The sequence below is a fragment of the Phallusia mammillata genome, chromosome 6, assembly GCF_965637545.1.
Source record: "Phallusia mammillata chromosome 6, kaPhaMamm4.hap1.1, whole genome shotgun sequence".
Classification (NCBI taxonomy): Eukaryota; Metazoa; Chordata; class Ascidiacea; order Phlebobranchia; family Ascidiidae; genus Phallusia; species Phallusia mammillata.
In genome coordinates, this window is record NC_137257.1 from 25026220 (window position 1) to 25046078 (window position 19859).

A 19859-nucleotide genomic window follows, 5' to 3' on the forward strand; every position below is an offset into this window, starting at 1 on the left:
CCCCCACTTAAACTAGGCAGTGCTTCACCCTCCTTTCCGGGTGTTCAATGCGTCTTACACTTAATTTAACTTAGACTAGGCAGTGCTTCACCCTCCTTTCCGGGTGTCCTCTGCATCCTAAACCTACTTTAACTTAGATTAGGCAGTGCTTCACCCACCTTTCTGGGTGTCCTCTGCTCTACTTAACGCCTAACTTAGATTGAGCAGTGCTTCACCCACATTACACCTATTTTAACTTAGACTATGCAGTGCTTCACCCCCTTTCCGGGTGTGCTCTGCACCTTACACCCACTTCAACTTAGACTAGACGGTGCTTTGCCCTCCATTCGGGTGTTCACTGCGTCCAACACTTACTTTAACTTAGACTAGGCAGTGTTTCACCCTCCTTTTCGGGTGTTCTATACACTGCTCCACACATAACCTCTTGCATCCATAACGGATGTAAGTCGATGGCTCACCCAATTTTCGGGTGTAAGACATTCTTTTGCGGCAAATTCTGGAAATCTTGTTAGTGGCAAGCAAATGCACTGATGTTTCTGGTGAGTGTATTGTTTCATGAAGAACACAGTACACTAGTAACAGGTGGAGCCAAAAGAGGGGGTTGTACACTACTTAAGTTGCAAAGGAATTGCCCAAAGAGAAGTTGTACACTAAATAAGAGGGGGGGCGCACCTACAAAAACTGGGTACAGTAAAAAAAGGGGGTATCTTGATCCAAGTTTATTATTTTTTGAAACGCGCCAAATTATTTCACAATAAAATACAACGCAAAGCAGAAAATCCGAAGATCAACGGACCGTATGGACTTTCAGAGATGAGATGCCATCAGTCAGTAATCTGAAAAAATAAAATTGGAAAAAAATGCCTTTGCACTGGAAATGGTTTCAAACTGGTTTGGGCCGGTTTCTGCCTCCTATCAAACCTCCAACCGGTTTAAACCGGAATGGAAAGCAACAAATTTTCACCCGGTTTTTTGAAAAAAAATAGCCTTTCCGTTTTATCGGTTTTGGGGGCCCAAAATTTCGAAGAAAAATCGACGTTTCAGTGGGTTTTCGCCGGAATATTCTGGTTTCAAACTGGTTTGGGCCGGTTTCTGCCTCTTACCGAACCTCCAAACCGGTTTAAACCGGAATGGAAAACAACAAATTTTCACGTAATTTTTGAAATAACCCTAAGGCTATAGCCTTTCCGTTTTATCGGTTTTGGGGCCCAAAATTTCGAAGAAAAATCGCCTTTTCAGTGGGTTTTCGCCGGAATATTCTGGTTTCAAACTGGTTTAGGCCGGTTTCTGCCTCCTACCGAACCTCCAAACCGGAATTGGAAGCAACAAATTTTCACCTGATTTTTGAAAAAACCCTAAGGCTATAGCCTTTCCGTTTTATCGGTTTTGGGGCCCAAAATTTCGAAGAAAAATCGCCTTTTCAGTGGGTTTTCGCCAGAATATTCTGGTTTCAAACTGGTTTAGGCCGGTTTCTGCTTCCTACCGAACCTCCAAACCGGTTTAAACCGGAATGGAAAACAACAAATTTTCACGTAATTTTTGGAAAAACCCTAAGGCTATAGCCTTTCCGTTTTATCGGTTTTGGGGCCCAAAATTTCGAAGAAAAATCGCCTTTTCAGTGGGTTTTCGCCGGAATATTCTGGTTTCAAACTGGTTTAGGCCGGTTTCTGCCTCCTACCGAACCTCCAAACCGGTTTAAACCGGAATGGAAAACAACAAATTTTCACCTGATTTTTGAAAAAACCCTAAGGCTATAGCCTTTCCATTTTTTCGGTTTTGGGGGCCCAAAATTTCGAAGAAAAATCGCCTTTTCAGTGGGTTTTCGCCGGAATATTCTGGTTTCAAACTGGTTTGGGCCGGTTTCTGCCTCCTACCGAACCTCCAAACCGGTTTAAACCGGAATGGAAAACAACAAATTTTCACCTGATTTTTGAAAAAACCCTAAGGCTATAGCCTTTCCATTTTTTCGGTTTTGGGGGCCCAAAATTTCGAAGAAAAATCGCCTTTTCAGTGGGTTTTCGCCGGAATATTCTGGTTTCAAACTGGTTTAGGCCGGTTTCTGCCTCCTACCGAACCTCCAAACCGGTTTAAACCGGAATTGGAAGCAACAAATTTTCACGTAATTTTTGAAAAAACCCTAAGGCTATAGCCTTTCCATTTTTTCGGTTTTGGGGCCCAAAATTTCGAAGAAAAATCGCCTTTTCAGTGGGTTTTCGCCGGAATATTCTGGTTTCAAACTGGTTTAGGCCGGTTTCTGCTTCCTACCGAACCTCCAAACCGGTTTAAACCGGAATGGAAAACAACAAATTTTCACGTAATTTTTGGAAAAACCCTAAGGCTATAGCCTTTCCATTTTTTCGGTTTTGGGGGCCCAAAATTTCGAAGAAAAATCGCCTTTTCAGTGGGTTTTCGCCGGAATATTCTGGTTTCAAACTGGTTTAGGCCGGTTTCTGCCTCCTACCGAACCTCCAAACCGGTTTAAACCGGAATTGGAAGCAACAAATTTTCACGTAATTTTTGAAAAAACCCTAAGGCTATAGCCTTTCCATTTTTTCGGTTTTGGGGCCCAAAATTTCGAAGAAAAATCGCCTTTTCAGTGGGTTTTCGCCGGAATATTCTGGTTTCAAACTGGTTTAGGCCGGTTTCTGCCTCCTACCGAACCTCCAAACCGGTTTAAACCGGAATGGAAAACAACAAATTTTCACGTAATTTTTGAAAAAACCCTAAGGCTATAGCCTTTCCGTTTTATCGGTTTTGGGGCCCAAAATTTCGAAGAAAAATCGCCTTTTCAGTGGGTTTTCGCCGGAATATTCTGGTTTCAAACTGGTTTGGGCCGGTTTCTGCCTCCTACCGAACCTCCAAACCGGTTTAAACCGGAATGGAAAACAACAAATTTTCACCTGATTTTTGAAAAAACCCTAAGGCTATAGCCTTTTCATTTTTTCGGTTTTGGGGCCCAAAATTTCGAAGAAAAATCGCCTTTTCAGTGGGTTTTCGCCAGAATATTCTGGTTTCAAACTGGTTTAGGCCGGTTTCTGCCTCCTACCGAACCTCCAAACCGGTTTAAACCGGAATGGAAAACAACAAATTTTCACCCGATTTTTGAAAAAACCCTAAGGCTATAGCCTTTCCATTTTTTCGGTTTTGGGGGCCCAAAATTTCGAAGAAAAATCGCCTTTTCAGTGGGTTTTCGCCGGAATATTCTGGTTTCAAACTGGTTTAGGCCGGTTTCTGCCTCCTACCGAACCTCCAAACCGGTTTAAACCGGAATTGGAAGCAACAAATTTTCACGTAATTTTTGAAAAAACCCTAAGGCTATAGCCTTTCCATTTTTTCGGTTTTGGGGCCCAAAATTTCGAAGAAAAATCGCCTTTTCAGTGGGTTTTCGCCGGAATATTCTGGTTTCAAACTGGTTTAGGCCGGTTTCTGCCTCCTACCGAACCTCCAAACCGGTTTAAACCGGAATGGAAAACAACAAATTTTCACCCGATTTTTGAAAAAACCCTAAGGCTATAGCCTTTCCATTTTTTCGGTTTTGGGGGCCCAAAATTTCGAAGAAAAATCGCCTTTTCAGTGGGTTTTCGCCGGAATATTCTGGTTTCAAACTGGTTTAGGCCGGTTTCTGCCTCCTACCGAACCTCCAAACCGGTTTAAACCGGAATTGGAAGCAACAAATTTTCACGTAATTTTTGAAAAAACCCTAAGGCTATAGCCTTTCCATTTTTTCGGTTTTGGGGCCCAAAATTTCGAAGAAAAATCGCCTTTTCAGTGGGTTTTCGCCGGAATATTCTGGTTTCAAACTGGTTTAGGCCGGTTTCTGCCTCCTACCGAACCTCCAAACCGGTTTAAACCGGAATTGGAAGCAACAAATTTTCACGTAATTTTTGAAAAAACCCTAAGGCTATAGCCTTTCCATTTTTTCGGTTTTGGGGCCCAAAATTTCGAAGAAAAATCGCCTTTTCAGTGGGTTTTCGCCGGAATATTCTGGTTTCAAACTGGTTTAGGCCGGTTTCTGCCTCCTACCGAACCTCCAAACCGGTTTAAACCGGAATGGAAAACAACAAATTTTCACGTAATTTTTGAAAAAACCCTAAGGCTATAGCCTTTCCGTTTTATCGGTTTTGGGGCCCAAAATTTCGAAGAAAAATCGCCTTTTCAGTGGGTTTTCGCCGGAATATTCTGGTTTCAAACTGGTTTGGGCCGGTTTCTGCCTCCTACCGAACCTCCAAACCGGTTTAAACCGGAATGGAAAACAACAAATTTTCACCTGATTTTTGAAAAAACCCTAAGGCTATAGCCTTTCCATTTTTTCGGTTTTGGGGCCCAAAATTTCGAAGAAAAATCGCCTTTTCAGTGGGTTTTCGCCAGAATATTCTGGTTTCAAACTGGTTTAGGCCGGTTTCTGCCTCCTACCGAACCTCCAAACCGGTTTAAACCGGAATGGAAAACAACAAATTTTCACCCGATTTTTGAAAAAACCCTAAGGCTATAGCCTTTCCATTTTTTCGGTTTTGGGGGCCCAAAATTTCGAAGAAAAATCGCCTTTTCAGTGGGTTTTCGCCGGAATATTCTGGTTTCAAACTGGTTTAGGCCGGTTTCTGCCTCCTACCGAACCTCCAAACCGGTTTAAACCGGAATTGGAAGCAACAAATTTTCACGTAATTTTTGAAAAAACCCTAAGGCTATAGCCTTTCCATTTTTTCGGTTTTGGGGCCCAAAATTTCGAAGAAAAATCGCCTTTTCAGTGGGTTTTCGCCGGAATATTCTGGTTTCAAACTGGTTTAGGCCGGTTTCTGCCTCCTACCGAACCTCCAAACCGGTTTAAACCGGAATGGAAAACAACAAATTTTCACCCGATTTTTGAAAAAACCCTAAGGCTATAGCCTTTCCATTTTTTCGGTTTTGGGGGCCCAAAATTTCGAAGAAAAATCGCCTTTTCAGTGGGTTTTCGCCGGAATATTCTGGTTTCAAACTGGTTTAGGCCGGTTTCTGCCTCCTACCGAACCTCCAAACCGGTTTAAACCGGAATTGGAAGCAACAAATTTTCACGTAATTTTTGAAAAAACCCTAAGGCTATAGCCTTTCCATTTTTTCGGTTTTGGGGCCCAAAATTTCGAAGAAAAATCGCCTTTTCAGTGGGTTTTCGCCGGAATATTCTGGTTTCAAACTGGTTTAGGCCGGTTTCTGCCTCCTACCGAACCTCCAAACCGGTTTAAACCGGAATTGGAAGCAACAAATTTTCACGTAATTTTTGAAAAAACCCTAAGGCTATAGCCTTTCCATTTTTTCGGTTTTGGGGCCCAAAATTTCGAAGAAAAATCGCCTTTTCAGTGGGTTTTCGCCGGAATATTCTGGTTTCAAACTGGTTTAGGCCGGTTTCTGCCTCCTACCGAACCTCCAAACCGGTTTAAACCGGAATGGAAAACAACAAATTTTCACGTAATTTTTGAAAAAACCCTAAGGCTATAGCCTTTCCGTTTTATCGGTTTTGGGGCCCAAAATTTCGAAGAAAAATCGCCTTTTCAGTGGGTTTTCGCCGGAATATTCTGGTTTCAAACTGGTTTGGGCCGGTTTCTGCCTCCTACCGAACCTCCAAACCGGTTTAAACCGGAATGGAAAACAACAAATTTTCACCTGATTTTTGAAAAAACCCTAAGGCTATAGCCTTTTCATTTTTTCGGTTTTGGGGCCCAAAATTTCGAAGAAAAATCGCCTTTTCAGTGGGTTTTCGCCAGAATATTCTGGTTTCAAACTGGTTTAGGCCGGTTTCTGCCTCCTACCGAACCTCCAAACCGGTTTAAACCGGAATGGAAAACAACAAATTTTCACCCGATTTTTGAAAAAACCCTAAGGCTATAGCCTTTCCATTTTTTCGGTTTTGGGGGCCCAAAATTTCGAAGAAAAATCGCCTTTTCAGTGGGTTTTCGCCGGAATATTCTGGTTTCAAACTGGTTTAGGCCGGTTTCTGCCTCCTACCGAACCTCCAAACCGGTTTAAACCGGAATTGGAAGCAACAAATTTTCACGTAATTTTTGAAAAAACCCTAAGGCTATAGCCTTTCCATTTTTTCGGTTTTGGGGCCCAAAATTTCGAAGAAAAATCGCCTTTTCAGTGGGTTTTCGCCGGAATATTCTGGTTTCAAACTGGTTTAGCCCGGTTTCTGCCTCCTACCGAACCTCCAAACCGGTTTAAACCGGAATGGAAAACAACAAATTTTCACCTGATTTTTGAAAAAACCCTAAGGCTATAGCCTTTCCATTTTTTCGGTTTTGGGGGCCCAAAATTTCGAAGAAAAATCGCCTTTTCAGTGGGTTTTCGCCGGAATATTCTGGTTTCAAACTGGTTTAGGCCGGTTTCTGCCTCCTACCGAACCTCCAAACCGGTTTAAACCGGAATTGGAAGCAACAAATTTTCACGTAATTTTTGAAAAAACCCTAAGGCTATAGCCTTTCCATTTTTTCGGTTTTGGGGCCCAAAATTTCGAAGAAAAATCGCCTTTTCAGTGGGTTTTCGCCGGAATATTCTGGTTTCAAACTGGTTTAGGCCGGTTTCTGCCTCCTACCGAACCTCCAAACCGGTTTAAACCGGAATGGAAAACAACAAATTTTCACCTGATTTTTGAAAAAACCCTAAGGCTATAGCCTTTCCATTTTTTCGGTTTTGGGGGCCCAAAATTTCGAAGAAAAATCGCCTTTTCAGTGGGTTTTCGCCGGAATATTCTGGTTTCAAACTGGTTTGGGCCGGTTTCTGCCTCCTACCGAACCTCCAAACCGGTTTAAACCGGAATGGAAAACAACAAATTTTCACCTGATTTTTGAAAAAAGCCTTTCCATTTTTTCGGTTTTGGGGCCCAAAATTTCGAAGAAAAATCGCCTTTTCAGTGGGTTTTCGCCAGAATATTCTGGTTTCAAACTGGTTTAGGCCGGTTTCTGCCTCCTACCGAACCTCCAAACCGGTTTAAACCGGAATGGAAAACAACAAATTTTCACCTGATTTTTGAAAAAACCCTAAGGCTATAGCCTTTCCATTTTTTCGGTTTTGGGGGCCCAAAATTTCGAAGAAAAATCGCCTTTTCAGTGGGTTTTCGCCGGAATATTCTGGTTTCAAACTGGTTTAGGCCGGTTTCTGCCTCCTACCGAACCTCCAAACCGGTTTAAACCGGAATTGGAAGCAACAAATTTTCACGTAATTTTTGAAAAAACCCTAAGGCTATAGCCTTTCCATTTTTTCGGTTTTGGGGCCCAAAATTTCGAAGAAAAATCGCCTTTTCAGTGGGTTTTCGCCGGAATATTCTGGTTTCAAACTGGTTTAGGCCGGTTTCTGCCTCCTACCGAACCTCCAAACAGGTTTAAACCGGAATTGGAAGCAACAAATTTTCACCCGAGTTTTGAAAAAACCCTAAGGCTATAGCCTTTCCATTTTTTCGGTTTTGGGGGCCCAAAATTTCGAAGAAAAATCGCCTTTTCAGTGGGTTTTCGCCGGAATATTCTGGTTTCAAACTGGTTTAGGCCGGTTTCTGCCTCCTACCGAACCTCCAAACCGGTTTAAACCGGAATTGGAAGCAACAAATTTTCACGTAATTTTTGAAAAAACCCTAAGGCTATAGCCTTTCCATTTTTTCGGTTTTGGGGCCCAAAATTTCGAAGAAAAATCGCCTTTTCAGTGGGTTTTCGCCGGAATATTCTGGTTTCAAACTGGTTTAGGCCGGTTTCTGCCTCCTACCGAACCTCCAAACCGGTTTAAACCGGAATTGGAAGCAACAAATTTTCACGTAATTTTTGAAAAAACCCTAAGGCTATAGCCTTTCCATTTTTTCGGTTTTGGGGCCCAAAATTTCGAAGAAAAATCGCCTTTTCAGTGGGTTTTCGCCGGAATATTCTGGTTTCAAACTGGTTTAGGCCGGTTTCTGCCTCCTACCGAACCTCCAAACCGGTTTAAACCGGAATGGAAAACAACAAATTTTCACGTAATTTTTGAAAAAACCCTAAGGCTATAGCCTTTCCGTTTTATCGGTTTTGGGGCCCAAAATTTCGAAGAAAAATCGCCTTTTCAGTGGGTTTTCGCCGGAATATTCTGGTTTCAAACTGGTTTGGGCCGGTTTCTGCCTCCTACCGAACCTCCAAACCGGTTTAAACCGGAATGGAAAACAACAAATTTTCACCTGATTTTTGAAAAAACCCTAAGGCTATAGCCTTTTCATTTTTTCGGTTTTGGGGCCCAAAATTTCGAAGAAAAATCGCCTTTTCAGTGGGTTTTCGCCAGAATATTCTGGTTTCAAACTGGTTTAGGCCGGTTTCTGCCTCCTACCGAACCTCCAAACCGGTTTAAACCGGAATGGAAAACAACAAATTTTCACCCGATTTTTGAAAAAACCCTAAGGCTATAGCCTTTCCATTTTTTCGGTTTTGGGGGCCCAAAATTTCGAAGAAAAATCGCCTTTTCAGTGGGTTTTCGCCGGAATATTCTGGTTTCAAACTGGTTTAGGCCGGTTTCTGCCTCCTACCGAACCTCCAAACCGGTTTAAACCGGAATTGGAAGCAACAAATTTTCACGTAATTTTTGAAAAAACCCTAAGGCTATAGCCTTTCCATTTTTTCGGTTTTGGGGCCCAAAATTTCGAAGAAAAATCGCCTTTTCAGTGGGTTTTCGCCGGAATATTCTGGTTTCAAACTGGTTTAGCCCGGTTTCTGCCTCCTACCGAACCTCCAAACCGGTTTAAACCGGAATGGAAAACAACAAATTTTCACCTGATTTTTGAAAAAACCCTAAGGCTATAGCCTTTCCATTTTTTCGGTTTTGGGGGCCCAAAATTTCGAAGAAAAATCGCCTTTTCAGTGGGTTTTCGCCGGAATATTCTGGTTTCAAACTGGTTTAGGCCGGTTTCTGCCTCCTACCGAACCTCCAAACCGGTTTAAACCGGAATTGGAAGCAACAAATTTTCACGTAATTTTTGAAAAAACCCTAAGGCTATAGCCTTTCCATTTTTTCGGTTTTGGGGGCCCAAAATTTCGAAGAAAAATCGCCTTTTCAGTGGGTTTTCGCCGGAATATTCTGGTTTCAAACTGGTTTGGGCCGGTTTCTGCCTCCTACCGAACCTCCAAACCGGTTTAAACCGGAATGGAAAACAACAAATTTTCACCTGATTTTTGAAAAAAGCCTTTCCATTTTTTCGGTTTTGGGGCCCAAAATTTCGAAGAAAAATCGCCTTTTCAGTGGGTTTTCGCCAGAATATTCTGGTTTCAAACTGGTTTAGGCCGGTTTCTGCCTCCTACCGAACCTCCAAACCGGTTTAAACCGGAATGGAAAACAACAAATTTTCACCTGATTTTTGAAAAAACCCTAAGGCTATAGCCTTTCCATTTTTTCGGTTTTGGGGGCCCAAAATTTCGAAGAAAAATCGCCTTTTCAGTGGGTTTTCGCCGGAATATTCTGGTTTCAAACTGGTTTAGGCCGGTTTCTGCCTCCTACCGAACCTCCAAACCGGTTTAAACCGGAATTGGAAGCAACAAATTTTCACGTAATTTTTGAAAAAACCCTAAGGCTATAGCCTTTCCATTTTTTCGGTTTTGGGGCCCAAAATTTCGAAGAAAAATCGCCTTTTCAGTGGGTTTTCGCCGGAATATTCTGGTTTCAAACTGGTTTAGGCCGGTTTCTGCCTCCTACCGAACCTCCAAACAGGTTTAAACCGGAATTGGAAGCAACAAATTTTCACCCGAGTTTTGAAAAAACCCTAAGGCTATAGCCTTTCCATTTTTTCGGTTTTGGGGGCCCAAAATTTCGAAGAAAAATCGCCTTTTCAGTGGGTTTTCGCCGGAATATTCTGGTTTCAAACTGGTTTAGGCCGGTTTCTGCCTCCTACCGAACCTCCAAACCGGTTTAAACCGGAATTGGAAGCAACAAATTTTCACGTAATTTTTGAAAAAACCCTAAGGCTATAGCCTTTCCATTTTTTCGGTTTTGGGGCCCAAAATTTCGAAGAAAAATCGCCTTTTCAGTGGGTTTTCGCCGGAATATTCTGGTTTCAAACTGGTTTAGGCCGGTTTCTGCCTCCTACCGAACCTCCAAACAGGTTTAAACCGGAATTGGAAGCAACAAATTTTCACCCGAGTTTTGAAAAAACCCTAAGGCTATAGCCTTTCCATTTTTTCGGTTTTGGGGGCCCAAAATTTCGAAGAAAAATCGCCTTTTCAGTGGGTTTTCGCCGGAATATTCTGGTTTCAAACTGGTTTAGGCCGGTTTCTGCTTCCTACCGAACCTCCAAACCGGTTTAAACCGGAATGGAAAACAACAAATTTTCACCTGATTTTTGAAAAAACCCTAAGGCTATAGCCTTTCCATTTTTTCGGTTTTGGGGGCCCAAAATTTCGAAGAAAAATCGCCTTTTCAGTGGGTTTTCGCCGGAATATTCTGGTTTCAAACTGGTTTGGGCCGGTTTCTGCCTCCTACCGAACCTCCAAACCGGTTTAAACCGGAATGGAAAACAACAAATTTTCACGTAATTTTTGAAAAAACCCTAAGGCTATAGCCTTTCCGTTTTATCGGTTTTGGGGCCCAAAATTTCGAAGAAAAATCGCCTTTTCAGTGGGTTTTCGCCAGAATATTCTGGTTTCAAACTGGTTTAGGCCGGTTTCTGCCTCCTACCGAACCTCCAAACCGGTTTAAACCGGAATGGAAAACAACAAATTTTCACGTAATTTTTGAAAAAACCCTAAGGCTATAGCCTTTCCGTTTTATCGGTTTTGGGGCCCAAAATTTCGAAGAAAAGTCGCCTTTTCAGTGGGTTTTCGCCGGAATATTCTGGTTTCAAACTGGTTTGGGCCGGTTTCTGCCTCCTACCGAACCTCCAAACCGGTTTAAACCGGAATGGAAAACAACAAATTTTCACCTGATTTATGAAAAAACCCTAAGGCTATAGCCTTTCCATTTTTTCGGTTTTGGGGCCCAAAATTTCGAAGAAAAATCGCCTTTTCAGTGGGTTTTCACCGGAATATTCTGGTTTCAAACTGGTTTAGGCCGGTTTCTGCCTCCTACCGAACCTCCAAACCGGTTTAAACCGGAATTGGAAGCAACAAATTTTCACGTAATTTTTGAAAAAACCCTAAGGCTATAGCCTTTCCATTTTTTCGGTTTTGGGGCCCAAAATTTCGAAGAAAAATCGCCTTTTCAGTGGGTTTTCGCCGGAATATTCTGGTTTCAAACTGGTTTAGCCCGGTTTCTGCCTCCTACCGAACCTCCAAACCGGTTTAAACCGGAATGGAAAACAACAAATTTTCACGTAATTTTTGGAAAAACCCTAAGGCTATAGCCTTTCCGTTTTATCGGTTTTGGGGCCCAAAATTTCGAAGAAAAATCGCCTTTTCAGTGGGTTTTCGCCGGAATATTCTGGTTTCAAACTGGTTTAGGCCGGTTTCTGCCTCCTACCGAACCTCCAAACCGGTTTAAACCGGAATGGAAAACAACAAATTTTCACCTGATTTTTGAAAAAACCCTAAGGCTATAGCCTTTCCATTTTTTCGGTTTTGGGGGCCCAAAATTTCGAAGAAAAATCGCCTTTTCAGTGGGTTTTCGCCGGAATATTCTGGTTTCAAACTGGTTTGGGCCGGTTTCTGCCTCCTACCGAACCTCCAAACCGGTTTAAACCGGAATGGAAAACAACAAATTTTCACCTGATTTTTGAAAAAACCCTAAGGCTATAGCCTTTCCATTTTTTCGGTTTTGGGGCCCAAAATTTCGAAGAAAAATCGCCTTTTCAGTGGGTTTTCGCCAGAATATTCTGGTTTCAAACTGGTTTAGGCCGGTTTCTGCCTCCTACCGAACCTCCAAACCGGTTTAAACCGGAATGGAAAACAACAAATTTTCACCTGATTTTTGAAAAAACCCTAAGGCTATAGCCTTTCCATTTTTTCGGTTTTGGGGGCCCAAAATTTCGAAGAAAAATCGCCTTTTCAGTGGGTTTTCGCCGGAATATTCTGGTTTCAAACTGGTTTAGGCCGGTTTCTGCCTCCTACCGAACCTCCAAACCGGTTTAAACCGGAATTGGAAGCAACAAATTTTCACGTAATTTTTGAAAAAACCCTAAGGCTATAGCCTTTCCATTTTTTCGGTTTTGGGGCCCAAAATTTCGAAGAAAAATCGCCTTTTCAGTGGGTTTTCGCCGGAATATTCTGGTTTCAAACTGGTTTAGGCCGGTTTCTGCCTCCTACCGAACCTCCAAACCGGAATTGGAAGCAACAAATTTTCACCCGAGTTTTGAAAAAACCCTAAGGCTATAGCCTTTCCATTTTTTCGGTTTTGGGGGCCCAAAATTTCGAAGAAAAATCGCCTTTTCAGTGGGTTTTCGCCGGAATATTCTGGTTTCAAACTGGTTTAGGCCGGTTTCTGCCTCCTACCGAACCTCCAAACCGGTTTAAACCGGAATGAAAAACAACAAATTTTCACCTGATTTTTGAAAAAACCCTAAGGCTATAGCCTTTCCATTTTTTCGGTTTTGGGGGCCCAAAATTTCGAAGAAAAATCGCCTTTTCAGTGGGTTTTCGCCGGAATATTCTGGTTTCAAACTGGTTTGGGCCGGTTTCTGCCTCCTACCGAACCTCCAAACCGGTTTAAACCGGAATGAAAAACAACAAATTTTCACCTGATTTTTGAAAAAACCCTAAGGCTATAGCCTTTCCATTTTTTCGGTTTTGGGGGCCCAAAATTTCGAAGAAAAATCGCCTTTTCAGTGGGTTTTCGCCGGAATATTCTGGTTTCAAACTGGTTTGGGCCGGTTTCTGCCTCCTACCGAACCTCCAAACCGGTTTAAACCGGAATGGAAAACAACAAATTTTCACGTAATTTTTGAAAAAACCCTAAGGCTATAGCCTTTCCATTTTTTCGGTTTTGGGGCCCAAAATTTCGAAGAAAAATCGCCTTTTCAGTGGGTTTTCGCCGAAATATTCTGGTTTCAAACTGGTTTAGGCCGGTTTCTGCCTCCTACCGAACCTCCAAACCGGTTTAAACCGGAATGGAAAACAACAAATTTTCACCCGATTTTTGAAAAAACCCTAAGGCTATAGCCTTTCCATTTTTTCGGTTTTGGGGCCCAAAATTTCGAAGAAAAATCGCCTTTTCAGTGGGTTTTCGCCGGAATATTCTGGTTTCAAACTGGTTTGGGCCGGTTTCTGCCTCCTACCGAACCTCCAAACCGGTTTAAACCGGAATGGAAAACAACAAATTTTCACGTAATTTTTGAAAAAACCCTAAGGCTATAGCCTTTCCATTTTTTCGGTTTTGGGGGCCCAAAATTTCGAAGAAAAATCGCCTTTTCAGTGGGTTTTCGCCGGAATATTCTGGTTTCAAACTGGTTTGGGCCGGTTTCTGCCTCCTACCGAACCTCCAAACCGGTTTAAACCGGAATGGAAAACAACAAATTTTCACGTAATTTTTGAAAAAACCCTAAGGCTATAGCCTTTCCATTTTTTCGGTTTTGGGGCCCAAAATTTCGAAGAAAAATCGCCTTTTCAGTGGGTTTTCGCCAGAATATACTGGTTTCAAACTGGTTTAGGCCGGTTTCTGCCTCCTACCGAACCTCCAAACCGGTTTAAACCGGAATGGAAAACAACAAATTTTCACCTGATTTTTGAAAAAACCCTAAGGCTATAGCCTTTCCGTTTTATCGGTTTTGGGGGCCCAAAATTTCGAAGAAAAATCGCCTTTTCAGTGGGTTTTCGCCGGAATATTCTGGTTTCAAACTGGTTTGGGCCGGTTTCTGCCTCCTACCGAACCTCCAAACCGGTTTAAACCGGAATGGAAAACAACAAATTTTCACGTAATTTTTGAAAAAACCCTAAGGCTATAGCCTTTCCATTTTTTCGGTTTTGGGGGCCCAAAATTTCGAAGAAAAATCGCCTTTTCAGTGGGTTTTCGCCGGAATATTCTGGTTTCAAACTGGTTTAGGCCGGTTTCTGCCTCCTACCGAACCTCCAAACCGGTTTAAACCGGAATGGAAAACAACAAATTTTCACCCGATTTTTGAAAAAAAACCTAAGGCTATAGCCTTTCCATTTTTATCGGTTTTGGGGGCCCAAAATTTCGAAGAAAAATCGCCTTTTCAGTGGGTTTTCGCCAGAATATTTCGGTTTCAAACTGGTTTAGGCCGGTTTCTGCCTTCTATCGAACGTGTTAAAATGAAAATATAAAAAACGTACCTTGTTTAAAAGTCGTTTAATGACAATGTAGATAAATCCAAACCCAGGAAGATTTTGGGGGAATTCCTTTTCATACTGTTCATCTCCTATCTACTTGCGGTTGTATTTCGAAAATTCTGGTAGATGAAAACGATATTTTTTAATTGGTTGGTCGGTACACTCAGCAAGACGGCAGAGAGGTTGATGTAGAGATAGGTAACCCGTTGTCCAAAATGTCACATGCAGCCTTTTGGGGCAACACATGTGGCCTATGATGTCAAAATACAGTTTTAGACCTTGATACTGCACGCGGCACCACTCAAACAAAACTATGTGGACATACACCATTTTTATCTTACTTCACTATTTTAACAGTTAAAACTCTTGGAGCAATATGTATGAGTTTAACAACCATTCATGGATTTATTATTTTACTTGATATTTACAGTTTAATGCTGTTTATTTCATCAAAAGTTTAAAACGCCATGCACACATGATTGTTTTTGGTTTAAAATTTTGTTGTGGATTTGAATATAATCAACCCAAACTTGCAAGATCAATCAAGTTTCAACTCTTAAACTAATTTAAAAATGTTGGAAGAACTATTTTTTACCCAATGTCATGGGTTTCAAGATTCCAAACCCCTATAATTTCCATTTCTTGCAATATTCAGAAAAGTCTTTTAACTTTTCTTATCCATACTTTTGTGGACTAACTTTTTGCATGCAATCACAAAAAATCTTCTAATTGATTAAAATGAATGGGGTGTATTAAGTCGATGACCCACAGCAAATTTCGATGCACAATCATACTTAAGCATTGTTTTTTTGCAAATAAACAACCAAACTTTGTTGAACATTTAACACTAAAACTAGACCACTAACCACAAAATTTGAGATTTCTTTCCAACCAAAGCATTGGAAATGTTGATTATTTCTTAAACCAGACTCATGCAATTGTAAACTTGTAAATGTAATAGCAGTATTGTGATTTGCTCATTTTTTTCTGAATGTAAATTTTCTAACATTGCTAGCTTTCAAAAATAAACTACGAAAACTAGAAAGGCGGATTTCGTATAAATTTCCGTTTTTCATATTCTGTGTCCTATAAAAAAAACTTATACATCAATTAACCAAAGCAAAAATAAATGGGTGCCCACACATGTGTTTATGTGAATTAGTAACATTATTAAGGTGATATGAATATGCAACAAATCATTCATAGCCATGTTCTGCAAATTGTAATATGGTATAGTAACCTGCCATAACCTCCCGCCATGCTGTAGCCATGCAGAAACAACCCATATTAACTAGAAGTAGGACTTAGCACATTTTGCCTTGTCACATACACTATGAAGTATTTTGAAACGCTAATATGTTTCCTACACTTATGTTATGTGGGTCCCATACTCCAATATTACCAACCATCTTTTATAACCTTAGTTGTTTCTGCAAGCAGAAACTCATGTGTCCCCATGTGACACATACAAAGTTGTAAATGATGCAATTCAGAGATAACCATGATAAAGTTTGGTGTTGCAAGGTAAAACACAGTAATCAGTACTGGGCTTAGGTAATCATGCTATTAAAAACACAAACTATATAAATCTGATTCAATTCAGAGATTGTTTGAAGATTGTGCTATGTAATGTTCTATTTTAAAGGAAAGAAAGGGTAATTAGTGGCAAAATAGTGTAAACACAACAATCGACAACTAAAAATAGGAAAATTTCCCAAAACCCAAATTTTAGCCAATTCCCACACTGTTTAATAAAATTAACGATTTTAGGGGCCTAGTAGGGTAACTAATGGGGTTTGACACACAAACTAAAAAAATATGAAACCACTATGACTCAATTAATAATACTGCAAAATTTGAACCCAATCTGCTTGTGTTTTGAGTAACAACAGTTAATGCTTGTGACATCATAAGGCTGTTAACAACCCCCTAACTGCCATAGCGCAAAAACATCAACCAAACAACCCACAAACTTGAGTAACATACAACTGATTTTTTTTTTGTTCAATTTTGTACAAAACTACAAAAAATGTTTACTGAAATGATGTCATCTTTCTATGTGTCAAGTAGAAAATATTGCATTAAAACAAACCAATCACAGTTACACATGTAGCACTAGACTAAAATTCATGGCTTGTAGTGACAAAAAGGAGCTAGAATAGTGGCTTATTCGCAAATGTGGTTTTGAACATACACTGACACTTATTTTAAAAAGACTTATTTTCCCGTTTTAGTTTTAAATTGGATCCCATAAAAATTTGGGTCCCATAATTTTCTGTTTGTTTCAGCAAACAGAAATTTATAGGCCCTCACTTATGCAAAATTGTCTACACTGTAGTGATGGGACGAGTACTCGGTACTCGGTATCGAACGATTTCAGTGGTATCAATACTCGGTATCGAAATATTTTGTCTCAGTTTTCGATACCAACGAGTGAGTACCGAAGGCCGATTTACACCATAAGAATACGGGCAACTTTGATGCCAATATTTGCTTCGGACAGCACAAAATTTCGCCAGTTTATATCTTTTTCGCTTTTATGTGGAGACATTTTTCGGCATGTATGTGTGCCCCCTGACCATGGCAGATAAATTAGCCAGTGATATACAACTAAGTACAACACTACACTAAGTACTCAGTAATCGTACTCGGTATCGAAGGTTTATACATGTGGTACTCGTACTCGGTATTCGCTTCAAAACCTGGTATCATCCCATCATTAATTAATTGTTTAGTATACTTTGTCTTGAGTGGGAAGGCGAACTTGAGTGAAACGAAGTAGTTTTTTTTAAACAATCCACTTGGCTTTACCACATAAGCGCGGTCACTGTCTGTGGACAAACACATACATTACTTACAAAACTGCTAAGTGGGATGTGTCGGTATCGGTACTCGCTTCAAAACCTGGTATCTTCCCATCACTACTACACTGCATTGTAAAATTTTGGCATGGTAACTGATTAATCATTTTTTAGATTTGGGGACCTAAGGGGGTCCCGATAAACCAGGGGTCTCAAACTCAAACTGCTTTGAGGGCCAAAAACAAACTTTTAAGTTAAGTCGAGGGCTGCACTATGGAAACATTTGTTACAGTGTACCATGACAACAAACATATTGTATGATGAAGTAAAATGTTCATTAATGATATTAACTACATTAAAAAAGATTTACAAGATTGTAACAAGTAACCAACATATATATAATGTAGCAAAATGAAAGAGCCAACCGTGCTTTATTGCTTTGTGTGGAAACAATAGCATGCAATGACGCAACAATGTAAAAAATATTACGCAACAATCCCAATTACTGATTCTAAAAATGGGCTATATCTATCATCAATTAAAACGTTGCATATACCACTAATAGAGAATGATTGTATCATGGAAATGTAAACTCACTGGTCTGACACGGTATTCCATCTCAGTAAAACAACTTCTAAAAGTTACTTCGAGGGCCGCACAAAAACCCTTGGAGGGCCGCATGCTTTGAGACCCCTGCCCTAAACCAAGTCAGTTTCAAACAGGTAGGATAACAGGGTGAAACTCAATAACGGCCATGTGGCAAAAATAGTTTAACTGTTTGGGGGGATCCTACCAGCTCTCTTATCAACTATTATGAACACTATGCAAAATTTATATTATTGGACTAATGGGTGTAGCTGATAAGCAAAAACACAACAAATTGCACCCAACAATGCCACAGTTTACAAACCGTAAAAAATTTAACGATTAGGACATTATGTGAAATTGACCCATTTTAGAAAGCTACTGTGGTAATTGGTGGGGGCTATTAAGGTAAACACATCAATTGACCCTTCACAATGACCAAAGATACAAGCTGTTAATTTTATTAAATTCAAACACTTTTTAAAATAAATTGAAACATTTCTGCGTGACAGTGGGGTATCTGATGGGATTTTAGGGTGAAACACAACAATTAATACCCAATAATACAACAATTTACAAATTATCCAGATGTTATCAAACTTAGATAATGCTTAAAAATGGCTTATTTAAGGAGCTATTGGGTCAACTGATTGGGCTACAGGGTGATATACAACATTTAACACCCAACAAATGGCTTTTTTTTACAAACTTTTGAAAAATATATTTGATTCTGAAATCAATTAACAATTTGACCTTTTGGGGAAAAACCAACCATCAAACTAGTGACATCATCAGGCTACATACAGCTAAAGACAACCCACTACTACCTAAAAAAATTTCATTGAAATACCTAATTATTTCTCGTCCACAACCAACATACATCAAGTAGCACTTACCTTTATTTTTCAGAAAAAAATGCTTTCTTGTGACTGGCAGCCTGAAAAATGTGTAAAATCTATATGACAAATTCGGCCAATTGTAAAAGTTTCATTCAAATCCATCAAATATCTCATGCTAAAAGTGCATGGACAAACTCCACTGGAGAAAAATACAGGGTGAAATCAAATTGTGCCCCTCCTAGAAGGAAGGAAATAATAAGAAAAATCTTAGTGACCACAAAATGTTAGCAGTATGTTAAACAGTGATGGAAGAGTCCAACTTGAGTCACCCTTTTAAAAGACTTGACTTCAGTCTCAGCAGTGAAAAGACTCGACTTGGACTGTGCTTATTGATTGGTTTAACATAATCGAATGCAGTTCATGTCAAGGCAAAGTATTCGCTTTTAAGCGCTTATATTACTGTACAAACGCTCTAGCGCATTCAGTAAAATATAATTTGGGTTTTTTAAAAGGTTCCTTAAACAGTTTAATGAGTTTTAAAGTTTACTTTTTACCTCAAAACTTCTTAGAACAGTTTAATGACTTTTCAACGCTGTTTAATGAGTGTCAAATAATGCGTTTTATTAAAATTGACCCTACTCTAAGAAAGGAATGTTGATGGGATTTTTTCACTGTAATGAAGTGGTGTCCATTTTAAAGGTAAAAAAGTCACGATGAGCCATTCAAATTGAATAACTATCTAAACCTTTAATCTCTCTTGCAAAAACTTTTTGGGACTTGCCTTGACTCGAACCGCTAAAGACTTGACTTGACTCTCGAACCTCATTTGACTTGACTTATACATTTACATGTGCCACAAACAGTGCACAACACCAGCACAATGGATGATTGTATCACTTACCACAGATAATCTAGTCATAAACACTACACTTTCCAGATCTCATTCGAGGAGGATTCAGGAAAGAAGTAACCAGTTAAAGCCTGTGCAAGGCTGCAAGCCCATGTCACTAATTACAATGCACTGTATTGGACTAAAACCTTGTTTCCATAAGATAAATTACAACATTTACATAAACAATGTTGCAATTTGCTGCAAAATACTATGCAAATTTGTTTATGACATCATAAAGAAACTAATAAAAGTTTGGAAACATCACTCAATGCGACTTTGGCGGGAAACACACCTAACGTGATTTTCGAATAAGTTTTGTGCAGCCAACCGTAACTAGGGGAGTTTTTTGAAATCGATTTTGAAACTGTTTGGAAACGTGGCATTGCATAAAAACAGCTCTTAAAATAAATCTATCAAATTTTAATTTTACTAAAAACAATTGATTGTAATTAACGCAACAAATTTAATCCAAAAAACACCCTGTTTAAATCAAAAATTTTGGCGCTGTGGTAATTCACATGACTTCTTATTTTTTTTAGCTTTTATTTGCTTCAAAAGA

At 40.1% G+C, this 19859-nt stretch overlaps 1 long non-coding RNA gene across 2 annotated transcripts; it reads right to left on the bottom strand.

Moving 5' to 3' along the window:
* Positions 1-704: 704 nt before the first annotated feature.
* On the bottom strand, positions 705-19539 carry LOC145233451 (uncharacterized). Of its 2 annotated transcripts, XR_013861102.1 has the most exons (4): positions 19310-19539; positions 18466-18506; positions 14187-14302; positions 705-836 (listed from the first exon to the last, which is right to left on the bottom strand). It is a non-coding gene; the product is annotated as an uncharacterized LOC145233451 (long non-coding RNA). The 2 variants fall into 2 exon arrangements; XR_013861101.1 differs by lacking the exons at positions 18466-18506; positions 19310-19539 and adding an exon at positions 15050-15112 and having other exon boundaries at positions 14187-14434.
* Between the last annotated feature and the right edge of the window lie 320 nt (positions 19540-19859).